Here is a 26,939-nt window from a genome sequence, read left to right as displayed (position 1 = left end):
TGAAAAAGAACATTTACTGGAATGAAGAACTATATAATATTGTCATAAATCCTTGTCCACTTATTAATTAACCTACTAATAAGGAAATGGCACTTTTAATACAATATTTATGTAACTAAATACAAATATACCCTTTAAAATATTTAAAGTGCCATGAATTTTTGAAAATTGTCCAAACGTTACATTAGTAATCTATGGATTATTATTTTTCACAGTAAGAAAGAATTATTTCTGAAATTAGTCAAACCCAGTGGTTCTCAAAGTGTGGCCTTCAGATCACCTGCATCAAAATCACATCTTTTAAAACTTTTTTTCCCCTCAGGGTAAAGCTTACATATTAGACAAATGCACAGATTTTAGTGTAACATTCAGAGAGTTCTGACAAATGCATACACCTGTGTGACACAACCCCTGGCAAGGTACGGAACATTATTATCATCAGAGAAAGTTCTCTCATGACCCTTCCTAATCAGTCCCTTCCCCCTACTCCCAGAGAGGTGACCAGCCTTCTCATTTTTTTCACCACAGAGCTTTATAATGTATTAACTGAGAATGCTACTGTTTCAAACTTTTACTCAACATGTTGTTAAAATTCATTTGTAGTTTGTTCCTCTTTACTCCTGAGTACGAATATATAATTGTGTGTGAATTTACAACCCAATTTGTTCATTCATTTTTCTGTTCACGGACACCTGGATTGCTTCCATGTTTTGGCTACTATGAATAAAGCTGCTACCCAAGAACACTGCTGTGTAAGTCTCTTTGTGGATACAGTCTTTCATTTCTCTTGGTAAATACCTACAAGTATAATTGTTTATCATGTCCCCTGAAGTTCCACTCCTAGGTATTTACCCAAGAGAAATGAAAGATTCTATCCACAAAAAGCCTAACACAAAGAACATCTGTCACACTTTCTCCAGAGTGGTAGTACCGTTTCGCACCGCCCACGATGTAGAAGAATTGCTGGTTGCTCCACAGCCTCGCCAGTACTGGGTTTTGTCAGCCTGTTAATTTCAGCCATGCTGGTGAGTATATAGCAGTATCCCATTCTAGTTTAATTTGCCCTTCTTCATGACTAATGATATTGAATGCTTTTTTTTTTTTTTTTGCTGCGTCATGCAGCTTGCGGGATCTTAGTTCCCCAACCCCAGGGATCCAGCCCATGCCCCCTGCAGTGGAAGCGTAGAGTCCGAACCACTTGACCGCCACGGAATTCCCCTGAATGCTTTTTATGTGCCTATTAAGACCATTTGTAGATCTTCTTTTGTCTGTTCATATCTTTAATCAGTTTTTTAATTGGACTGTTTATCTTTTTATTATTGATTTATAGGAAGTCTTTATATATTCTGAGTTATTAACTGACATTTCTTCTGGCCACCTGTCCTTTGTCTGAAATACATTTTGCAAATACTTTCTCCTATTACGTGGCTTGCCGATGCTTTTTCTTATTTTCTTTTTTTTCTCTCTTCAAGTTCATTGATTCTCTGATTTGATTTGACTGGATTGATTGATTGATTTTTTGGCCCTACCTCAGGGCACGTGGGACCTTAGTTCCCCACCCAGGGATGGAACCCGCGCCCCCTGCAGAGGAAGCAAGGAGTCTTAACCACTGGACCGCCAGGGAAGTCCCAGCCTCTGCATTTTCTTAACTGTGCCTTTTGGTGAGCAAAAGTTCTTGATGAAATATAACATAAATTTTTCTTATCAATTTTTTCTTTTATGATTATTTTTTTGTGTGTCCTGTCCAAAAAGCCTTTACCCATCCCAAAGAAATTCTCCAATGGTTGCTTCTAGAAAGTTTATAATTAATTATAAATTAATTACTAATTATAATATTTAGGTCAATGATCCATATTATTTATGGCATGAGGTAGGGGTCAAAGTTCTTTGTTTTTCATATGGATATTTAGTTGTTCCAACACCATTGCTTGAAAAGATTTCCTTTCTTCAATGGCATCTTTGTTAAAAGATAAATATCTGTAACAGTGCAGTTCCGTTTCTAGGCTCTCTATTCTGTTGCTCTATATTCTGATCTATCCTTATATTATTACCACACAGTCTTGATTAAGCTTATGTTTAAAATATAGATTCCTACACCCCACCCCAGACCTAATGTATCAGAATCTTGGGAGGGAGAGGTTCAGGAATATGCAGTTCTAACAAGCTTCCTAGCTGATTCTTATACACCCCAAAGTTAGAAAGTATTACATTACTTTAAAACCCCTTTCTCTAAAACTGATACAAATTGGTGAGCTGACAAATTAGGGTCCACTTGGAAAGACCAGTGAACCTGAGCTGTGTCTCAGATTTGCTACTGAATAGCTATATTCCACTTTATTTACCATAATCCAGGGCCTAAGTTTTTTCATGTGTAAAAGAAGAGGGTAGGTCTAGACTCAACTGTTCAAGTATGGATTGAGTACGTACACTGCCTAGCAATTGCAGAAATAAAGATGAATACAGTCTAGATCAGGGCTTTCCAAAAAAGCTTTGTGCAGTGGAAAATCCACTTTCCATATGGTCACCACTAGTCACACGTGGCTATTAAGTGCTTGAAATGGGGCGAGACCATGGAATTAAATTTTTCATTTTATATATTTTTAAGTAATTTAAATAGCTACTTGTGGCTAGTGGCTACTGTACTGGAAAACACAGGGAATGTAAAAAATAAGTTAAAAGGTGAAAGATGAATTAAAAGATTGGTTAATGAATGTCAGCTTCCTGGTTTTGGTATTGTCCTACAGTTATAAAAGATGTCACCTTTGGGTGAAGCGGGGTGAAGAGCACATGGACTCTTTGTACTGTGTTTGTATCTTCCTTTGAGTCTATAATTATTTTAAAAATAAAAAAGTTTTTAAAAGCGAATTTAGGGAATTCCCTGGTGGTCCAGTGGTTAGGACTCCGCACATTCACTGCCAAGGGCCAGGGGTGTGGAGGGCAGAAAGAGAACCTGGACCAGACTGTAAAGGAATTTTCTATGCCTAATGAATGTGTTCAGATTTTATCTTAAAATCAGTGGTTCTTGAATAGCAATCCAAGAAACTAGCCCAGCACCACTGGCCTGAAGTAAAATGAAGTCCCCCGGTCTACAGTAAAATAGAAAAAAGGACAATGCAGTTAGGATATTTTTTCTTTTTTATTGGTAATATAACTTACATACAATAAGTCACTAACTTAAGTTCACTGCTCCATGCTTTTTTGCAGGCCACGGCAGCGAAAGCCCATGATCCTAACCACTAGGCCACCAGGGAACTCCTCATGCATTTTTATACATGAATACAACCATGTAACCACCACTCTGATCAATATATAGAACATTACCAGCATCTCAAAAGGCTCTTTCGAGGTCACTGCCACTTAATTCCCTGAAGTTTCTTTTAAAAATATATATTCAGGGATTTCCCTGGCAGTCTGGTGGTTAAGACTTTGCCTTCCAATGCAGGGGGTGCAGGCTCGATCCCTGGTCGGGGAGCTAAGATCCCACATGCCTTGTGGCCAGAAAACCAAAACATAAAACAGAAGCAATACTGTAACAAATTCAATAAAGACTTTAAAAATGGTCCATATCAAAAAATAATAAATAAATATATATATATATATATATATATATATATATATATATATATATATATATATATATATATAGAAAGAAGAATATATATTTCCAAAGAAGACATACAAATGACCAACAGGTATGTGAAAAGATGCTCAACATCATTAATCATCAGGTAAATGCAAATCAAAACCACAAAGAGATCTCACTTCACACCTGTTAAAATGGCTATTATCAAAAAGTCGAAAGATAAGTGTTGGTGAGGGTGTGGAGAAAAGGGAACCCTCTTGTACTGTTGGTGGGAACATAAACTGGTACAGCCATTATGGAAAACAGCATGGAGGTTCCTCAAAAAATTAAAAATAGAACTACCATATGTTCCAGCATCACACTTCTGGGTATATATCCAAAGGAAATAAATCACTATCTCAAAGAAATCTCTGTACTCTATTCATTGCCGCATCATCCACAGTAGCCAAGATATGGAAACAACCTAAGTGTCCATTGACAGATGAATGGGTAAAGAAAATACTGTACTATATGAATGTATTATTTTGTATATTGTATGTGATATATATATGTGTATGTATATATCATTCGGCCTTAAAAAAAGGGAAATTCTGACACTTGTAACAACATGGATCAGCCTGAAGGACATTATGCTAAATGAAATAAGCCAGACACAGACAAACAAACACTGTATTATCTCACTTATATGTGGAAACTAAAAAAGTCGAACTCATAGTAACAGAGGGTAAAATTGTTGTTACCAGGGGCCAGGGGGTGGAGGAAATGGTCAAAGTGTACAAACAGTTACACATTGAAAAAGTTCTGAAGACCTAATGTACAGCATGGTGACTATAGTTAATATAAGGTATTGTATATTTGAAATTTGCTGAGAGAAAATCTTAATTGTTCTCACCACAAACAGTAGCTATGTGAGGTGACGGACGTGTTAATTAGCTTGACTGTGGTAATCATTTCACAATGTATACTTATATCAAAGCATTATTTTATACACCTTAAATATATGTAATTTTTATTTGTCAATCATACCTCAATAAAGCTGGAAAAAATATATGTATATATTCAGAAGTGTGCTACTACCTCATACATTGCTGGCGGGAATGTAAAATGGTGTGGTCACTTTGGAAAACAGTCTGGCAGTTCCTCAAATAGTTAAACACAGAGTTGCCATATAATCCAGCAATTCCACCTAGGTATATACCCAAGAGAATTGAAAACACATGTTCACACAAAAACTTGTACATGGATATTTGTAGCAGCAATGTTCGTAATAGTTTAAGAGTTGGAACAAGCGAAATGTCCTCAAATGACAAATAAATAAAATGTGATATATCCACACAATGGAATATTATTCAGCAATAAAAAGACATGAAGTACTGATACATGCTACAGCATGGGTGATCCTTTATATTATAAACATTATATTAAATGAAAGAAGTCTGACACAAAATGTCACATATTGCGACCTTTATATATTCCATTTATAAGAAATGTCCATAACAGGTAAACCCATAGAGAAAGAAAGTGGTTGCCAGGGGCTGAGAAGGATGGGGAGTGAATGCTAATGAAGAAGGTGGGGGGGGGGGAGGTGGTCTTTGGGGGATGATGAAATGTTCTAAAATTAGATAATGGTGATGGTTGCACAACTCCGTAAACATACTAAAAACCATTGAATTACTCTTTAAATGGTAAACTTCATGGTATGTGAATTATATCTCAATCAAGATCTTAAATTAAAAAAAAACTGTTTGATAGAAGTCTCTTTGGGTAATTTGAAACTCTCCACCCATTCATCTTTTTCATCACTTTGTACATCTGCTTTCTTTCAGCATATAATTTCAAAATTCCACTTAGTCACCAGTCATCTGCAATTTCCCCAATACAGGGAAAATGTGAAGCCACCAAAAAGTACTGGCATTTATTTAAGAGAAGATTTAGTTTAACTTTCAGTGGCAAGTTGCATTTTCTTCCCACCAAGAAGCAATTTAGTGGTAAAGGTTAATTTTAATTGTGTCTTTAGATATTATGAAGAGAAAAACCTAATTCTTATAAAAATTTCAAGTTGGAATTAAAGTGTCTTAATTGAAAATATTTTATGGCACGTTGCTTAAACATCATTTGTCCATGGGTTGAGAAAGATCTTTTCAATCTCTGTATTCGTCTTGCTGCTGTTGAACGCATTCCTAAGCATTTTACAATTACTTAAAATGTTCTAAGAGTGGCTACGCAGATATGCAATTTTAAAATATGTTCCATTTCTTTATATGAGATCTATAATAAATCCTTAGTCCTCTCCAATCAAAATGATTTACAGGGGCTTCCCTGGTGGCGCAGTGGTTGAGAATCTGCCTGCTAATGCAGGGGACACGGGTTCGAGCCCTGGTCTGGGAAGATCCCACATGCCGCGGAGCAACTAGGCCCGTGAGCCACAATTACTGAGCCTGCGCGTCTGGAGCCTGTGCTCCGCAACAAGAGAGGCTGCAATAGTGAGAGGCCCGCGCACCGCGATGAAGAGTGGCCCCCACTTGCCCTCACAGAAACTAGAGAAAGCCCTCACAGAAACGAAGACCCAACACAGCCAAAAAAAAAAAAAAAAAAAAAAAAAAATGATTTACACTACTGAACTAGAATATGATCCACAGAAATTACAACACAATTAAGCATTAATTCTTGGTCTGGGTCACAGTCATTAAAATGTTAGGCCATAGGCAATGCTATGTTCTGTTTTTTACTTAAGGTGGGCATTTCTCCATGTCATTCAAAATTGTGATTACAGCATTTATGTTTAGTATCTTGGATATATGTACGCTATCATCTTATTTAGTGCTTTGAGGCATCTTTGCTCTCTGTATTTTGCTAGATGAGCTACTATTTGCATTTATCTTCTCCAGCATTTTAGGTTAATAACCTCCCACCTGGTCTACGGGGTTCAACTCATTAAATATTGAAATCTGGCATGTATGTATTAATAGTGGGAATAGCACAGGGGTGCTTTTCACACCCAAAAGAATCCTTCCTCTATACACGTGGTTTCAGCAGCTGCTTTCCATCTTGGTGGGAACTTGAGGAACTGTTTATGAGTGTGCTGTGTTGTCTTCTGCTTTCTCTAACTGCTATCAGAAGTTCTAATTTTCTCTGCCGTTAAAGAAATACTACGTCCTTTAACGATGTCTGTTGGCTCCCACCATCATGTTGGGTGCAATCAGTCATGGAGTTTTCATAAATGCCAATCTTGAGATGCTATGACATATATAGGAATATGAAATAATGAAGTCCTGCTTTTACTGTGCAGTTGAGTGAAACTATATTTCAAGAAAAAGAAATAAGCCAAGGGCATAGTAATTTGCTGAATGCAGTTTTAAATTTTTATTTTTAAGCTACACAAGTAACCTGTTTGTATAAAAAACATGTTTTTATTGAGATATAATTGACATATAACATTATATTAGTTTCAGGTATATAACATAATGATTTGATATTTGCATATATTGCAAAATGCTCACCACAATAAGTCTAGATAACATCCATCACTACACAGAGTTACAAAATTTTTTCTTGTGATGAGAAGTTTTAACATCTACTTTCTTAGCAACTTCCAAATATTCAATACAGTATTATTTTAAAAATCATTTCTGAAGAGTCTAGAAATGTATAAAGTTAAATGGGAAAGTTATTTAGCTCTATAATTGCACTCTTCAGGAATAATCACTGTAAACAGCTCGGCATTTTTTAGACCTTTTCCTTGCTCTTGCCCATACAAACTACAAATATTGATACTTCTGGCTCAGAAACTATATCATAATTAAATTCCAAGAGAACTCCATGCTTTCAGGCTTTTTTTTTTTAATTCAGTTGCAAAAATAATCCTTGCTCTTTGTAAAAATTTTAAACAGCACAGATGTACATGAAGTACCAGTGCCCTTCTGCTCTTAACAGTCTGGTGGTATCAATTCCAGATATTTTTCCTATGTATGTCCAAGCAATTATTTATGTACATATTAGTAACTGTTATACTGAAAGAGCAGGACACATAAAATGCAAATAGTATAAAATATCTTCCAGTCCCAGTTCAAATCTCCTCTGTTGGGTGATCCTGCTCCTTGGATAAAATTTAGGGCAGATCCCATGACTCTACTGGTCACAATTACATAATAAAAATCCTCTAGTCATTTCTAGTCACAAAATAATCCATTGAGAATGTATCAGTACAGTTCCTTTAATGGAGGTAATGCCTCCCGCCACACAATCTCTTGCACTCTCCCCACCTGCCTTCTGCCTCTGTCCTTACAGCCCCAGTCTCTTTCTGCTGAGGTGCCCTTGCCCCTGTCAGGAAGGCCTGTAGCACAGTGACCAGACCAGCTCCCTCCTGACATAATGTGGACCCATACCTGGTCCACAGAAACACGTACCTCTTTAATGCAACAACTCCTAGAAATTTACCGCAAGTATGTATGTGGCAGAAGACATTTATTCAAGGATATTCAAGTAACAAAAGACACGGAAATGCTCATCAAAAGGAGACTGATTAAATATGTCACAGTATCATGTTGAACCCCTGAAACTGCCCATATGCGATATTTTCTGCCTCTAGAAACTACAATTTCAGATGGTTCAACCTAATAGCTCCACCCATACAATGTAGTTATATGTACTGATAGTCAAATTTATTTATTTATCTATTTATTTATTTACCTATTTATTTGTTATGGGCTGTATTGTATCTCCCCCAAATTCACATGTTGAAGTCCTAATGCCCAATACTTCAGGATGTGACTGTATTTGAGGACAGGATCTTTAAAGAGGTAATTAAGTTAAAATGGGGTCATTAGGGTAGGCCCTAATCCAAGATGACTGGTGTCCTTATAAGAAAAGGAGATTAGAATGCAGACCACACAGACATAGGGAGGACCACATGAGGAGAAAGCAACCACCTACAAGCCAAGGAGAGGCTTCAGAAGAAACTAAACCTGCTGACACCTTAATCTTGGATTTTGAGCCTCAAGAACTTTAAGAAAATTAATTTTTCTTGTTTAAGCCATCCAGCCTGTGTATTTTGTTATGGCAGCCCTAGCAAATAAGTAAATAAATAAATAAGTAAATAAATATTGATTAATAAATAAATGTTACAAGTAAACTTGTATATAATACCTATCCTTTGGGATGGGGAGGAGGACATATGTTAATAAATGATGCACAGAATTTCTCTGGAAGGACTGCCTTTGAGGAAGGGAAATGGGGGACACAGTACACAGGAGACCTAGTGTATATCTTCAAATGCAATTTTAATTTTTGCCACATGTATGCATTATGAATTAATTTTTGTCTTTCTAATAAATGCATTTAAGGCTATAATATTTCCTCAAGGTACAACTTTGTCCACAGCCCATAAATTTTGATAGGTAATATTTTCAAGTTATTAATTTCTAAATAGTATACAGTTTCACTTAAATATTAAATTATTTTTTAAATGCTATACTGAAAAACAAAAAAATAAACATTACCCCTAACCACATCCCTTTTTTCAAGGAGGAAAATCAAAGTCCCCATTACCACCTATTCATTCTACCCTCTCCCAGTTGGTAATCAATTTGACATCAATTTTCTTGATCTTTCTACAGAGTTATTTACATATATGTATTATCACATGCACAAATTTTTTTATAAAAATTAAATCATGCTCTATGTCACTCTGAAATCTGCTTTATTTTTACTTAGAAATACATTATGGACATCTTTCTAGTAAGTACATATCAATTTAACTTACTCTTTCTAATACCTGCATAGCATTGTGTAACATGGATGAGCCATCATTTATTTAGCTGTTACCCAGTGATGAATACTCTTTATCCCTCTTTCTTTTTTATTTATTTTATTTTATTTTTAAAATTTTTATTGGGGTATAGTTGATTTACAATGTTGTTATCTCTCTTCCTTTTTTACTTCTGGGTTTTGTTTTGTTTTGTTTGCTATTAAAAACAATGCTGACAAAAAAAGGGTACAATCAACATCTTTTAAATTTTTCAGTCCAAAGCAACACAAAATATCTTATTATTGCTTAACTTGCATCTCCTTGAGGACTAGTGAGGCTGAATACCCTTTCACATGTTATAAATCATTTATATTTCTTTTTTCCATGATTTGCTTGTTTTTATTACCTTGACTTTTTCTTCCTTGTAATTTCAACTTTTATATCCTCTTCAAACTTAGGTAAAGTAAAAAGCTTTCCAAGAAGTTATATTTCTTCTTTTTTGGTTCCACTTTTGTTAAGAGTGTGTGTGTGTGTGTGTGTGTGTGTGTGTGAGAGAGAGAGACAGAGAGAGAGAGAACTATTTCCTTGCATTACAACTGGCAATAAGAAATTTTCAGTTTTCAGAATTTGAGATTTTCTGTGTAGCCCTGTTACATAATATATTTTTGTTAAGTGTTATATGAGTATTTGAGAAGAGTGTGTATTTTTAGCTCCTTAGGTATAAAGTTTTATCAGCTATTTTAAATTAAATGTTTGTTGTCTGGAATTAAATTTTGATAACAAATTACTATGCATTTTCTTCCATTCAACATTTGCCTGGAGTATGTATGTGTGTATTTTATTTTTAACCTTTCTGCATTATTTTGTTTATATATGTCTAAAATAACACAAATCTGGAGATTTGTTTCTACATAATTTAAGAGCTTTTTTAAAAAAAAATGAGAATGTATTACAGTCACATTTATTGTAACTATTGCTACATTTGGTCATATTTTGCTTTTTTTCTCTTCCCTCCTCCACTAAGTTTTTACTTTTCCTTCTCTGGCTTTTTGTTTATTTTCCTCAATATCTTCTTTCCTTCTATATCTATTCTATTCATAAATATCCTTAACAATTTTAAGAAACATACTGTAGTGGACATTTGTTAGACATTTTCTCCTCTCCACTCCATGAACTTCCCCAATTCTCACTTAGGTATGTACCCCTCCCCAGCACAGCCCTTGTGCTTCAGTAGTAGGCCTTGGCAGGTCTTGGCAAATGATTTTTTTTCTGACAACAGTGACTGGTCTCTGACCTATCCAATCAAAGCAAAGCTCAGGACTTTTCTTTGTTGATGTGGGTAGCTGTGCCCTTTCTCTCTCCAATTTAAAGAGAAAGCAGGTAATTCCAAATACTGAACTTGCAGACATCTTGCAAAAGAGGGAAGAAAGCCTGAGGATGAAATTGACAAAGAAAAGCAAAGCTGAGAGGATAAAGCTGACAGAAAAGGAATCACATATCAATAACTTAAGATATACTAATATTAAATTTAAACAAATTTTCTTCCTATTAAAAATAGTATCTATGGTCTCCTTTCTACCACTACAGAAGTTTTAACACACTCTAATTCTTACCCACCAAATGCCCATCATCTCCCCTCTGCTAAAGACTTACTGAAATTGTGCAGAATTTTAGTTCTAGAGTATTAGTTCTCCTCCTAGATATATATTTCATGTCCAACAGCTCATAGTTTTCTTCTTTGTTCTTTTGTACCATATTTTGGAAGAACTCCTTGGTCTGATCTTCTAGTTCATTAATTCAGTCATGCTGCTATTCAGCCTGCTATTAAAGTTTTTATTTCAGAAAATATGTTTTCAATTTCCAAAAACTGTCTTGTTCTTGTTTCTTTTTCATAGCACCCCATTGTTATTTTATGGAAATTATATTACCTAAAACCTTTCAGGATATTTTTGAATAACAAATGTTATCTTTTATCTATTATATTCAATTTGTTTTCTCAAAAATCAATTCCTCTGTTTGTTCAGCTTGGTGTCCCTCTTTCACCCTCTTGAGTTTCCTTAAATATTTAGTGAGTCTTGGTTAATCGAACTGATAGCTAAAGTTGGTTTCCCCAGCACAGTGGTTCTCAACTCTGGATGCACTGTAGAAATCATCTTTTAAAAAAAAAAAAAGAAAAGAAAAAGAAAAGCTCCCTAGGTGTTTTAATGGGCATCCACCACTAACAACCACTGCTTTAATATATGTGAATATCACACTTCTCCCCATCATGAAAGTGTATGCTGATTATGAGAGTGCTGGCTATCTAGAGTATCATGCAGAGATGGAGGGAAGCAGCTAGATGGGTAACTTCGGAAGGAAGGAGCCCTACATTCACAGGGGCAGTCAGAAGTTCTCTGAGGTATAACCCTGATTCTCTCTCTGGCCCTCAAGCCCAAGATGGAGATACACCCGATTTGTATAAATAAGTTCTAGTAGCTTAGCCCACGAGTAAACACTGTAATTAGCTATTCTAATTAGGCCTAGTACAGTTGTTCTAAAATCCAGTAACTAATTACGTTTTGACCACTGTTACCATCTGAATATTTGCATCCCCCCCCCCCCAAAATTCATATGCTGAAATCCTAATCCCTAAGGTGATAGTATTAAGAGGTGGGACCTTTAGGAGATGATTAGGTCATGAGGGCAGAGGCCTCATGAATGGGATTGGTGCCCTTATAAAACAAGGCCCAGAGAAGTCGCTTGCCCCTTCCACCTTGTGAGGATGCAGCAAGAAGTAGGCGGTCTGCAACTCAGAAGAAGGCCTTCACCAGAATCCAACCATGCTGGCACCCTGATCTGGACTCCCAGCCTCCAGAAATGTGAGAAATAAATTTCAGTTGTTTATAAGCCACCCAGTCTATGGTATTTTGTTACAACAACCAAAATGGACTAAAACAACCAACCTCAACTTTTCAAAGTCTCTGATTTTTTAGGGTTTTCCAGAATTGTGTTGGCAAAACTCACTTTCTAGTGTTTCTCCTTTAAGCCTGTATCAGGTTGCAGATTTCTCAATGCTATAAGGTTTGTCATCAACCTGCTCCTATATGCTTTTCATTTCTCCTAAAGTCCTCAATGTTTTTCGTCTTTAGATGACACCTTTCCCAGCTTTTCAACACTAATAAGGATATGTCCTTATTCTCCCATTTTCTTATTCTTCTTGTTATTTAACTGGATTTTTTTCATTATACAAATAAAACACCCTTATATTAAACTACTCCGATCATTCTGAAGGATTTAAGCTGTAAAAGTAGTAGTCTTCTCCACCAACTGCCCTCCTCAAATTTCCTATTAACACTCTAGTACTTTCTTACTTTTTGGCACTGTAAGATGCTCCAGACTCATCTTGTGACATATATCCTACTGTTTCTCTGGAGAAGCCTGACTAATATAGTGGGTAATCAGTGAGCATGCTGCTAAAGGAATGAGTGACAGGGGTAAGGTGCAGGAGCTTTTTGAAGCTCCTCAAGTGATTCTGAGGCATGGCCACTGTAATCAGTAATACAGATTCTCTCAAGTTCCCCATGTTCTTCACCTCACATTAATGAATGAATGGTAGAGTGGAATGAGACTAGCCTTTGATATCAGACTGAGGATCAAATCTCAAAGTTGACATTTACTAGCTATTTGGTTTTAAAAATAAGTGTTCCTTGAAGTCTTAGCACCCTCACATTTAAAATTGGGAGATTATCACCAACCCCTTAAAGAACTCTTAGGAGTTTACATGATAATACGTTTTTGTGTGTGTGTTTTTTTTGTTTTTTGTTTTTGTTAGTTTCTGCTTTATAACAAAGTGAATCAGTTATACATATACATATGTTCCCATATCTCTTCCCTCTTGCATCTCCCTCCCTCCCACCCTCCCTATCCCACCCCTCTAGGTGGTCACAAAGCACCGAGCTGATCTCCCTGTGCTATGCGGCTGCTTCCCACTAGCTATCTATTTTACATTTGGTAGTGTATATATGTCTATGCCACTCTCTCCCCCTGTCACATCTTACCCCTCCCCCTCCCCATATCCTCAAGTCCATTCTCTAGTAGGTCTGTGTCTTTATTCCCATCTTGCCACTAGGTTCTTCATGACCTTTATTTTCCCTTAGATTCCATATATATGTGTTAGCATACTGTATTTGTTTTTCTCTTTCTGACTTACTTCACTCTATATGACAGACAATAATACATTTAATGGATCAAGCAAAGTGTCTGGTATGTAGCAAGAGCTAAAGACACTTTACTTGCCTTTCTTCCATTTCCCCCCTAATTCACTGGGAAGACGAAGGTCATCTGGTTCACGTTCCTTAACTGGATCCTACATTTATCATAACAGACCTCTGTCTATACATCTGTTCTTTCAGCCTACCAGAACATCCTAAAGCTAATTCCACCATCTGTGGAGAGAGATTCTATACTCGATTCTTTCCTCTTTAGTACTATATTCCCTCCTTAACCATTTCCCTCTTGTTTCCAAAATACAAAGAGTTTCCTCATATTAAACTGGAATTTACTGCCTTTTCTGTCTATCATTCCGTTTCTTTCCTCCTTTCCTATGAAACTTCTCACCTTTCCTTCACTGGCCAATCTCTCCTAAACCCCATGGCAGTATGCCTTCTGATTGCTCCTGCCAACCGAAACTGCTTTCTTAGAGGTCAGGGACTATTTTTCACCAAGTCAAAGGTCTTCTCCTCTCTGCAGGATTTGAGGCTGCTGATCTCTGCCTTTTCTTGAAATTCTCTCTCCCAGGCTGTCTTTCTCTCTCCAATTATGCATCATCTTTCTCTAACATGAATCCTTGTCTTTCTCTCACTTTGACTTCCAAAGCTGAATGCTTTTTTCTATTTGCTTTTTCCCTGCAAAGTTTCAAATTGTTTCTGTGTAAAAGCTGTTATGTTTTTTACAATAAAGCTATATTTCAACACTGATCTTGTTCCAAATCTTTGGTTAGGCAAAGCTCTCTTCAGAACAATTCATTTCAAAACCAATAAACAAGAGTCTGTTTGCAACATGTCAAATGGCCTTGCCTCTTAAGAGACCTATTTCCAATTTTTCCATTTTATCGACGACACCAAAATTTTAACATGGCTTTAAACTCAAAAGTAACCTTCAGATCTTCTCACCGAATCCTATCAATTTGTTTCACAATGTTCTTCTCATGTTTGTCACTACCACCTTAGATGGGTCCCCATTTTACACAGGTCTGGCTCTTTTTTGCTCCCAGTCTTTTCCCTATTCTCCAATGTTTCATTCATCTTTCCATTGCACTGTATCCCATCACATGCCTGTCCTGCTCCAGAATCTACAGTACCATTTTCCAACATCTACTGTATCAAATCCAAACTCTTGGATCCTACCTTTCATGACTCTACCTCACACTGCCTTATTTATTGGCAGGGCTCACTCAACCATTTCTACCCAGTACAACACACAGAGGAGCAGGGTTATACAGCTGATCACATCATCTACTCTTCCCTCCTCCCCAGTTCAGACTGATTTTTCCCTGTGCTCCTTATCATCTAGTTTATTTTTTGCTAAATCTATGCTATTTTCCCACTGACACAACTTTTCCACTTTGCTCTGCTTATCCAAATCCTATTAACTCTTTAAAGCCCAGTGCAAATCTGTCCTCTTCTATAAAACCTTCCCTAACATTTCCAGCTAAGACTAAACCTTCTACCTTTGTTCTGGACTCTATCACTCCCACTTCTTAGCAATTTTGTTACAAAAGTATATCCTTTCTCTCATATATTATTAATCTCTCCTTCCCTATTAGTGCTTTTACATTAAAATGTATTATTCATTTTTTTCCCATTTAAAAGATTAAAAAAATTTTTTTTCCTTTTCTGACCTTGCCACAGATTCTAGATGTTCCTATTTTCTTCTCTCTTCCCACCATCAGGCTCCTTGAACAAGTAGTTTATACTCACTGTCCTTTCTTCCTCACTTCCCATTCACTCTTCAACTCCCTGTTACATGGCTTTTATTCCTAAAACTGTTTACATCAAGCTCACACATCAAGATCTCCACACTGCCAGATCCTACGAACTCTGTAGGAAATATCTTGTTTTTGGCCTTCTGGCAATACCGCCTCGCTCTTCCTTTGGACAGCTTCTCTGTCTGATTCCTGAGGTCTGATATGACTATCAAACATGGGCTCACCTCTGGGGTGGGCACAGGGCTGACCAACAAGACTCTGTGCACAAGGAGGAAAACTGGCTGAGGCTGAGTTAGCCCCACAGACCCATGTGATCCTAGAAGCTGCTTTCTCTGGTCTTCCCAAGGCTTCATTATTCTACCTTCCTTCACTTCCATGAACTTACCAGTATCTATCCATAAATCCCCCTTTTCTGCTTAAGTTAGCCAAAGACAATTTCTGTTGCTTTAACCAAAGAGAAATTGATCCTGCAATTGGAGTAGAGGTAGAAGTGGTACCTCTCATGGTTACACTACAAATTTCTTCTCCCTGTCACCTTCACTACAGGCTTCTGCTGTTTAAGAAATTACAGTAGCTAAGGGGAGACTGCTTTTGCCAAGGGACCCAATAATGGCTTCATTAATTTGGAGGGAAGGCTGTCTGGGGCTCCTCATGCAGCCAGGTAATAGACAAAAGGGAAGTCACAAGGAGCATAGGTGGGAACTGGGAGAACCCTGGGGCACCTCTATTTACTAATACTAGCAGCAAAATTACCACACTACTGCTACATTACACAGACAAGGTCTGCCAGGGCTCAGACCTCTCAGGAATAAAAGTTTGCAAACCACACATGTCTGACTCCAAAGTCCATGCTCTTTAACATACCACTTTCTACCACGACAATCTACTGGTAGCTCCTTAATCAAGAAATGCCCTCTCTCATTTCCATGCCTTTGCACCTATCACTTTGTTTGGAATGCTCATATCAACTTTCCAACTGGGAACTCCTAATTATCCTCTTTGAAACTTTCTCTGATCCCTAGAGGTTAGTCCCAAACATCCTGACATAATACATACTCTACAATATCTTAACAGGAAATACACTCTATATGCTTATTGGGTATTCCCACTGGACCGTAAGCTTCTAAATGGTAGACACCACATCTTCCATATTTGTATGCTCAACAATTAGTACTCAGTATGGGAGTAATAAATGTCTATTGAAGGAATATCTGGTTTTTCTTAATTTTACGTGGTATTAATCACTGCATCATCAATTTTGAGTACTTACGTTTAAATTAGCTAATGAATATTGTGTTCAGTCCCTTATTTGATATGATGCTCTCCAATCCTCCCCGTTTAAGTCTAAAAACTTCTTGAGAGCTGAGTCCACACCATTTACTACTTCTGTATTCTCTTTAGCGCCTAAGAGTACTGGACACATGGTAAGCACTCAATAAATACTTGACGAACTGAATTAAAAACAGGATATTAGCACATTAATAGGAGCAACATATTATGCCCTACTGATCTAATTAAAAGATCTGGACTTCTGAAGTAGTGCAATTGTACCCATATGGAAAATTTAACGAGAAAAAGAAAAATTATCTAATTGGACAGTTAACAGCTTTTCTCTTAGAGTTCCACAAATATTTTACAGATAACAAGAGTCGACTTCCACAGCTCAGAATAAAAGACTCAAGGTATATATCTCCATGCATATTGGAAGGATGATTACATGTTTAAGCGATCTATCATAACCATAATTACTTAAATTCCACTAATCCTTAATAAATCCATAATAGGAGTCTAGGACATAAAAATATTTAATAGTGAAATAAATTAAAGCCAAATCAACCTATGCTAAAGATGTATATGGTTATCTTTGCATAATATATAACACAACATTTACTCATTTCACAAACATTTTTTGAGTGCCTACTAATAAGTGCTATGTTAGGTCCCAGAAGTACAAAGATGAAGAGAACACAGTTGCTATGTTCACGGGGTTCTAGCTCCACATGCTGCAATGGTATTTAAGAATACAGTGTGAATCGTACCTCCTGGAGCTCTCAATGTGGACGCTTTAGGGGTAGCAGGCTCATGGAGAAGGTGGATAAACACATACTCAATGGCAATGTGATTAGTGTTAACACAGAAATAAGTACAAGCTGTTATGGGGCCACAGAAGAGAAAATAATCAACCTACTGAAGAAGTCAGCAAAATACATGGAAGAAACTGACATCCATACATGAATTCAATGTGAGTTAAGGTGTGAGGAAGCTACCACGACAGAAACATCTGGGATGGAATCAAACCTGAAACTATGGTTGCAAGCAGAGTGGGGAGGCTTCAAAGCAAATCAATCCAACTCACAGCAAACTGCTGTAGAAGAGTGAAAAATAAAATACTCCTTGCTGTTAAGTTTGAGAATAATGAAACACATATACAAAAGAAGTTATAAATAAATTTATTAAAGAAAAAGAAAGTTAAACTACCACATGATGTAACCACAAAGGGAGTCTTTTAAACAATATGTGGATTAAAATTTCAAAGGGAGCCAATCACTAAAGAGAAAGAGCTGTCCAGGAAAACCTTCATTAAAGTTTAGGGTTAGAACTGTTGTCATTGGGGAGAGGGAGCACAGGGAGGGGCATCCATATGCTGAGAAAGACCAATGTCATTAACAAAAGCAGGGATCTGAACTGCATATCTGTGGGACCACAAGGAGGCTCATGTTGGGAAGTAGTGGGGGGGAAAGCTGGACACATGAGTGAAGGCCTAATTTAGAAGAGCCTGGAACGCAAGCCTAGTAGATTGGACATTGTTCTAGACACATAGTAGTTCTCAACCCTGACTGCTGAATAGAAACACCTGGGGAGCTTTAAAAAATACACCTACAGCTGAGGTTAACCCCACATCAAAAGTAAGAGACTCTCTGGGGCAAGCAGTCTGGGCATTAAAATGTAAAAGTACATAAGATGATTCTACTGTATAGTCCAGACTGAGAACCACTGGGTTAGAGGATAAAAAGGTAAGACATGAAAGATATGGTTAAGACCCAAGCTTGATTCAGTCTCTGTTTATAAGCAACAATTTTGAGCTGATTGCCTGTGGAAGCTTATCTCCTAACTTGAGTTAAACATTCTCAGTTTTCTTGTTTCTTTTCCCTTGTTGACAATGCTAAGGTCTGAAAATAGGAAAACAGCAAATCAATTTCTCTTACCTGCCTATTTCACTGACTGCACAGTCTGCAACTTTAGAATTTTATTTCCATGAAATAAAATTCATGGAATTTTATTTATAGCATTTCAATCCTATGCTGCCCTTGAATCCCTGCAATGAGGTGCTTTTATTCCAAAGAATGTTCTAGGCTGCATGCATGTCTGGATTTTATAAAACTTCTTTTTTAAATATAGAGAGAATGTAATACCTATGTATAAAAAAAGTCATACTGCTTAGATTAGAGCAAAACGTGAGATTAAGTTCTTCTTTACACTGTTGCTGAGACAGGATACTGTTCCTGGTTTCAGAAGTGCAATGATTACAAAGTACTTTGCTTATTTTGTAACAATTACTTTTAAAGTACTTCGCAAATAAAGGGAAACACCAAATGTATCCCATACAGCAACTCTGTACTACATTAAACACGCGTCCTGTGCAGGAGGAAAAAGTCATCAAAGTGATTAGAGTGCATGACAGCCTGTTGATCCTTCAAAAAGCAGGTTTGCTGGTTTGCTTGATTGCTTTTTAAGAAAAAGCAAAGGTACAAATATGCTTCAGAATCCATGTTACTCGCGGAAGGGTTTATTCAAGAAACCTGTACTTTGATAAGTAGGCAACTGTCTTTTTTCCGCAAACTTAAGTTAGCCACAACTGTCTAGTTTTGTGTGGTGTTAGGTCAATATATATACTTAATAGTAAAAACAGCATGAGAACGTAAGCTGGAAGTCTTTAGCTGGGATCCCACATATAGGTTTATGCATTCTCTTATTTCCAGATAAAGTTAATAAATTCAAAGGACCATATCCCACTGTAACCGTAGTGGGGGGAGGGGGAAGGGGACAGCGGGTATGGGAGAATCGTTCCTATTCAGAAAGGAAAAGAAAGGCTTCTAAAAAGAAGACGCAAGCCTAACTCTCCGACATGGTGTCAGAGTTAAAAAGCAAGTCACAGGAGTCTGACCAGTGGGTCCGAAGGAAATTCGGAGGGCAAGGAAAGAAGAGGGAATGAAGGAAACAGGAAAAGGTGAAGAAGGCGGGCAAAGGCCATCCGGTATGAACCTGAATGCCCAGCTCTTTATGCACCCGGGGCAGCGTGGAGCCCTTCTCGCCCCGCGCGCATGTCGGGGGTCGGGACGCAGCGCGAGCCCCCCACGGGCCTGGCACCAGGGGACGCGGGGCGCCGGGAGGTCGGGGAGAAGAGGGGTGCGCGCACCTTCGGCGCTCGCGCCCCACTAGGCTCCGCACGCAGGGGTCCCCAGGAGGAAGACACACTTTGCGCAGCCCTCGCCTCCGGGAGCGGGGAAGGGGTGGGTGGAGCAGAGCCCGGAGCCGCCCCCCGGAGCCGCCCCCGCAGCCCCGGCCCCCGCCCCCCGCCCCAGCTGTCAGCGGCCCCCTCCAACAGTCACTCACCCCGGGGCTGCGTGGTCTCGGCCGCGGCGGCGGCGGCGGCGACCCCAGCCTGGGTCATGATCCCAAGCGGGTTCCGCAGGGTTGTCCGACCGCCCGGGCGAATCTCTCAGTCTGCGGCCGCCGCCTGCTCCTCTGGGGCTGGGGGAGCGCGGGCCCAGGCCCTCCTCTCCCCCCGCCCCCGCCGCCTCTTCCTGCGGCCACTGCCGCAGCTGCGAGCCCGAGCCTTCAAGGCCGGAGACCCGGCGGCAGCGCGGCCTCAACTTTCCCAGCCCCCCTCCCCCCGCCCCTCCCGACCCCTCCCCCCGCCCCTCCCGCGGCCGCCGCTCGGCTCGCGAACAGCCTATCCTGGGTGCACCGCGGTCCCGCCTCTGCCACTCATGGCACCAATCCGATCCCGGGGAGGCTGCCGTGGTAGCCGATCAGAACCCGAGACGCCGTTGCGCTCGGCTAGAGGGCGGGAGGAGGTGGAGGGAAAAGTGAAGAGTGAACGGGCCTCTGGCGGCCCAATGAGGAGGGCCGGGGGGCGGAGGTGTGCAAGTTGGGTTGAAGGAACAGGAAATATTCTTAAAGGTAGAGTGATGGGCAGGACGGAAAGCCAGTAGGTGAATGGGAAAGAGGTGGGCCTGGTTCCTTAAAGGGGACGCCTTGAGAACCCAGAAAAGGAGGTGTTTTAAGAAACTTCTTTGTATCATGGTCTCTGTTCTGCTTTACACGTCTTCGGTAGGAGTTTGGAAGCGGAAAAACTGGAAAGGAGGAGGGCACGGAAGGCTTTCAGAAACGATTAGAGAGATCCTCTTAGCCTAGAGGGCAGGAAGGCGGGTTGATGCCTCTGTAACACAGGAGGTGGTGAAGAGAAAAGAGAATGCAGACGTCTCCGGCTGCCATTTCACTGGAAGATCGTTGCCGACCTGACGCTGCTCAAATTTGTTGGCTGTGGTCATCTGTCATTTTTCATTTGCCACAAAGGCGGATTCCTGCGAACTGGAGATGACAGTGTTCAGAAATGTCCTGGGGGCCTCCTAGCTGGGGGAAGCGAATATGTGACGTTCGGGGATGGGATTTGGAACTTCAAGCTTGGGTTCTTATAGACCTAGATCTGGGAGGTACAGAGCTGCGGGTGATGGCATGGAGACCTGAGGGTCTGCTAATTCCAAGATGGGTTTGAGGCCCTGGAACCGTGGTCACAACTCCCTTTTCCTGGTTTTACTTCCTATTTCATAACCCCTCCTCCCCTGAAACAGGTGTCCTCCACCTAGTGGTGGTGAAAGATTTCCAAGAGCTTCCACCACCAGGTTCGGAAATGTCCCAGATCTTACATGTCCAGGGGCTAGACCAGGCAACTTCCAGAAGGTGCACACAGGGCATGGCATAGTGGGAATTACTTGAGCCTGTGTACAGAGGAAGCTGACCTTGTATTGGGAAAAGGTGTAAAGTTAAACAGTAACCACACCTTATGTTTGTACAGCAGTTTAAAAGCTATGATGAAACAGAAGGCCTTTAGTGTTACTTGTAAACTATGGCATGATAAACAGCCTGGAAATTTTCTTTAACTCTTGTATCTCAGCATATAAAGTTCTAGCCTCTGAATGCATTTAGCATACCCAAATCAAAGCTGCAGATAAGAAAGACCCTAGGATTCAGAGCCTAATAGTAATGCTAATATAGCGCCTGAAATTGTATAGTATTAGTATGTCCAGCTGTAGGAAATAATTTCCATTGTGATCAGAATATAAGGTATTCTGGTTAAAAATTATTCTGGTTAATAAACATCATATCTCGGGTATGTATGATTTTCTAAGCAAGTGCAATGCATCGAGCCTAAAGTAAAATAACACAAATAGTTTTGACAGTTCAGAAAACAGTTGTTAAGAGTTTCTTTGGACCACCATTGAAAACATACATGAATACCTTTCTGGCACAGTGTAGAAGTGTTAAATAAGATAAATTTCTATTTGATAAAAGGTGGGGGTGGTAAATTGGGAATTTGGGATTAACAGATACAAACTATATAAAAAACGAGGACCTACTGTATACCACAGGGAACCATATTCAATATCTTGTAATAACCTATAATGGAAAAGAATCTTAATCACTTTGCTGTACCCCTGAAACACTGTAAATCAGCCATACTTCAATAAAAAATTAAAAACAACAACAGAAAGGTCTGAATGTTCGCTTTTTAGTTTAATCCTCATTCCTGACTGAAGCCCAAGTCCCAATCATAGATCTCTTCATTGACTTTGCCTATTCAACGTTGGTTTACTGCTCTAGATGAGAGGATGACATCAGAATATCGCACCAGTCCAATTCCCCGCTAGCTGACATGTGCTTATAGTGCCTACACTGATAATAAAATATGGTGGCCAAGTGAAACTGGTCTCCCTGCCTCTAGGCCAAGTCCATTTTTCACACCGCTGGAGTAAATCTGATTTTCACCCACATACTTAAGATCCTTCAATGGCTCTAAAAGACTCTTTGCACCACTCACAAGCCCCTTGCTTGCCTCCCCAGTTTCATTTCCTGCCATCTCTTTTTTCCTGTTCCTGGGGATGAAAGACTGGGGGACGAAGGGGTTCTCTGGGCTCTGCTCTACCCAACACCTGTCTTCTCCCAGAGGAGGGGCCCGCGCAGAGTGTGCCTCCTCGCGGGGGACCCCTGCGTGCGGAGCCAGGTGGGGCACGAGAATGGGGGGTACGCGCGCCCTTCTTCTACCCAACCTCCGGGCGCCCTGTGTTGCAGGATGCCAGACCCGTGCGGAGCTCACGCTGGGCCCCTTCCCCAGATGCATGGAGGGCTAGAGAGGCTCCAAGCTTGCGTGTTCTTTTTAGAAGTTTTCAGAAATGAATGGCAGCGGTACAAGCGAACGGTCAGTTGTTTTCCAGGATGGTTGTAGTATTTCGCATTGTCAACAGAAATATATGCGGATTCCAGGTACTCCACATCGCCAACCCTTGACATGGTCAGTCCTTTTCATTGTAGCCCTATGGTGAGTGTGAAGTGGTCTCTCGTGATTTTAATTTGCACTTCACTAATTACTACTGGTGTTGAGCATATGTTCCATGTTTATTGGACAGATGCACATCTTCTTTGGTAAAGTGTTCAAATCTTTAGCCCATTTTAAAAGCAGGATGCTTGTCTAGTTATTGAGTTGTAAAAGCTCTTTGTACCCTCTGGATAAAAGTTCTTTCTCAGATATATGTTGTGCAAATATTTTCACCTAGTCTGTATCCTGGGGGGAGAGGGACAAAACCAAGATCGCTTTCTTAAGGTATCTTCAATAAACTGAACATATTTAAAATGTACAACATGGCAAGTTTTGAAGTTTGTAAGCACCTGTGAAACCATCTCCACAATAAAAAATGAACATATCTAGCCTGCCCTCAGTTTTCCTCATCCTCCTTATTCACTCCTTCCTCTTGCCCTCATCCTGTTCTCCAGGCAACCACTAATCTGCTTTCTGTCAGTATACATTCATTTCATTTTCTAGAATTGTATATAAATGGAATCTTTCTGTTTATACTTTTTTTTTTTTTTTGTCTATCTTCTTTCATTCAGCATGGGGCGGGGAGGGAGAGATTCATCCACTTTGTTGTGTGTATCAATAATTCATTAGCTTTTGTTGCTAAGTAGTATTCCATCATATGGATATATCATATATATTCATGTTGGTGAACAGTTAGATTGTTTGCAATTTTTGACTATTACAAATAAAGATGCTAGAACATTTGTGTATAAATTTTTGCATGGACATTTGCTTTCATTTTCCTTGGGTAACAATTTGGTAAATATCCAGTGGAATGGCTGAGTCAGATGCTAAGTGTACCTTTTTTAAAAAACTGCCATATTGTTTCCCAAAGTTGTTGTACTATTTTATATTGTCACTAGTAGACTATGAGGATCTGAATTGTACCATAGCCTTATCAACACTTAATATGGTCAATCTTTTAAAATTTTAGTCATTCTGATAGGTATATAGAGGTATTTCCTTGTGACCTTAATTTGCATTTCCATAATGACTAATGATACTGAGCATTTTTCATGTACTTATTAGCCATTTGTATATCTTTTATGAAGTTCTGTTTAAATCTTATGCCCATTTTTATTGGGTCATTTGTTATTTATGGAGTTTTAAGAGTTCTTTATGGATTCTGGCTACATAGCCTTTATCAGATGTGTGATATACAATATATTCTACCAGTTCTGGGTTGTCTTTTCATTCTCTTAACTGTGTTTTTCAAATAGCTGTTCTTAATTTTCAGTCCAATTTATCAATTATGTCTTTTATGAATTATGCTTATGGGGTCATATCTAAGAAATCTTTGACTAACACAAAGTCACACAGATTTTTCTATTTTTCTTCTAGAAGTATTATAGTTTCATGTTTTATATTTAGATCCATGGTGCATTTTAAATTAATTGGTGTATATCGCAGAACTATGGATGAAAAATTCTTTTGTATTGGGAATAAGGATTATATTTTTGTATTGGGAAGTCCAGTTTTTCAAGCACCAATTGTGGTTTTTTAGTTTGTTTGTTTTTCTTTCTGGCCGCACAGCGTGGCACGTGGAACTTCCCCAACCAGGTATTGAACACAACCCGTGCCCCCCTGCAATGGAAACAGCAGTCCTAACCACTGGACCACCAGGGAAGTACTCAAGCACCAACTGTAAAGACCATCCTTCTTCCACTGAGATGTCTTTGTACCTTGGGCAAAAATCAGTTGACCATGTATGTGTGGTTGTTATTTCTGGACTCTATTCTGTTCCATTGATCTATTTGTTGATCTTGACACCAATACCACACTGTTTTAATCACTGCAGCTTTTTTTTTTTTTTTAATTCACTGCAGCTTTATAAGTCTTGAAGTCAGGTAGTGTATGTAAGTCCTCCAATTTTCTTGTTCTTAAAAAAATTGTCTTAACTGTTCTAGGTCTTTCTCATTTCCACATAGACTTAAGCTTGTCAAGTTAAGAAGATAAAAAAAAGCCTGCTAAAATTTTGAGTGGGATTTATAATTCAATTTGGGAAGAAATTACAACTTAATATTGAGTCTTTGGATTCATGAATGTGTTCTCTCTCTCCATTTATTTGGGTCTTTTAAATTTTTCTCTGAGGAGTGTTTTATAGCTTTCTGTAAACAGGTCTTGCATGTATTTTGCTAAATTTATCTCTAAATATCGCATATGTTTATGCTATATTAATTTAAATTTCTAATTTTAATAGCTGGATATACGATTGATATTTGTATCTTGTGGACTTGTTACACTCACTTATTAGTCCTAGTAGTTGTTTTTTTTTTTATGTTATCTTAGCATTTTCTACTACATCATATTATCTGCAAATAAATTTTCTTTCTTTCTATCCAATCTACCTACAGGCTTATTATTTCTTTTTCTTGTCTTACTGGACTGGCTAGGGCTTCCAGGGCAATATTGTATAGAAGTGGTGAGAGCAGTCATCCTTGCCTTTTTCACAATCTTACACATAAAGCATCCAGTTTTTCACTATTAAGTATGATGGCAGCTGTAGGGTTTTTACAGATACCCTTTCCAAGTTAATTTCCTTTTTATTCCTTTGTCATTGAAAGTTTTTATCATGAATGAGTACTGAACTTTTCTGCATCTACTGAGATAATCATGAGGGATATTGGTCTACTGTTTTCTTGTAATGTCTTTGTCTGGTTTTGGTACTAGTAGAATGTTGTCCTCATAACATGAGTTAAGCAATATTCTTTTTTCTACTATTTCTTGAAGAGTGTAGAATTGGTATTATTTCTTCCTTAAATATTTTTTAGAATTCACAAGAGAAGCCATCTGGGCCTGAAATTTTCTTTGCAGGAAGAATTTTGACTACAAATTCAGTTTCTTTCATACATATAAGGCTATTCAAGTTACCTATTCTTTATTTTTTTCTAATATTTGACTTTTTTTTTGGTATCAGCTTTATTGAGATATAATTCACATACCTTACAATTCACCCATTATGGTTGAATAATATTCCATTATACGCATGTGAAACATTTTGTTTATCCATTCATCAGTTAATGAACATTTGAGTTGCATCCACTCTTTGGCTACTATGAATAACACTGCTATGAACACTCATGTACAAGTTTTTGTGTGGACATGTTTTAATTTCTCTTGAAATTATATACTTACATACCTAAGAGTGGAACTGCTGAGTCATATGTTCAACCTTTTGAAGAACTGCCAAACACTATTTCTTTTTGGGTGACCTGAGTGACTTGTGTCTTTCAAAAAATTTGTCCATGTTATTTGTTGAATTTATTGAATAAAGTGGTTTGCAATATTCCTTTATTATCTTTTTATTGTAAGTTCTGTAGTGATGTCCTCTCTTTCTTTGCTGATGTTGGTAATTTGTGTCTTCTGTGTAGGGGGTCGGGGGCAGTGGTCAGTCTGCCTAGAGGAGAGGTCTATCAATTTTAGTTTTTCAAAGAAGTACCTTTTATTTTCATTTAATTTTTCTACTCTTACTGTTTTCAATTTGATGGCTTTCTGCTCTTTATTATTTCCTTCCTTCAGCCTACTTTAGGTTTAATTGGCTCTTCTTTTTCTAGTTTCTTAAGGTAAAATCTTAGATCTTTGATTCAAGATCTCATATACAAGCAACAAAGATTTACTGTATAGCACAGGTAACTAGATTCAATATCTTGTAATAAACTATAATAGAAAATAATCTGAAATAAACAAATAACTGAATTACTTTGCTGTGCACCTGAAACACAATATTCTAAATCAACTATACTTTAAGGGAAAAAAAAAAAAGATCTCATATACACATTTAATGCTATAAATTATCTTTTTTTTTTTAAATGGTAGTTTCTTCTTTTATTTGACTTTTTAAAATTAAATTAATTAATTAATTAATTTTGGGCTGTGTTGGGTCTTCGTTTCTGTGTGAGGGCTTTCTCCAGTTGTGGCGAGTGGGGGCCGCTCTTCATCGCGGTATGCAGGCCTCTCACTGTCGTGGCCTCTCTTGTTGAGGAGCACAGGCTCCAGACGTGCTGGCTCA

At 38.4% G+C, this 26,939-nt stretch overlaps 1 protein-coding gene across 2 annotated transcripts in view; it reads right to left on the bottom strand.

Moving 5' to 3' along the window:
• USF3 (upstream transcription factor family member 3) overlaps nt 1-20,159 on the bottom strand; it is a 49,580-nt gene extending 29,421 nt beyond the window's left edge. For both annotated transcript variants that reach the window (XM_059921117.1, XM_059921116.1), the window contains exon 1: nt 19,909-20,159. The gene's annotated coding sequence lies outside the window, so the exon portion shown is untranslated. The remainder of the gene's footprint in view (nt 1-19,908) is intronic.
• Between the last annotated feature and the right edge of the window lie 6,780 nt (nt 20,160-26,939).

The sequence above is a fragment of the Balaenoptera ricei genome, chromosome 4, assembly GCF_028023285.1.
Source record: "Balaenoptera ricei isolate mBalRic1 chromosome 4, mBalRic1.hap2, whole genome shotgun sequence".
Taxonomy (NCBI): Eukaryota; Metazoa; Chordata; class Mammalia; order Artiodactyla; family Balaenopteridae; genus Balaenoptera; species Balaenoptera ricei.
The sequence above is the reverse complement of the archived record's forward strand: the minus strand, read 5'-3'. Positions and strand labels throughout refer to the sequence as shown.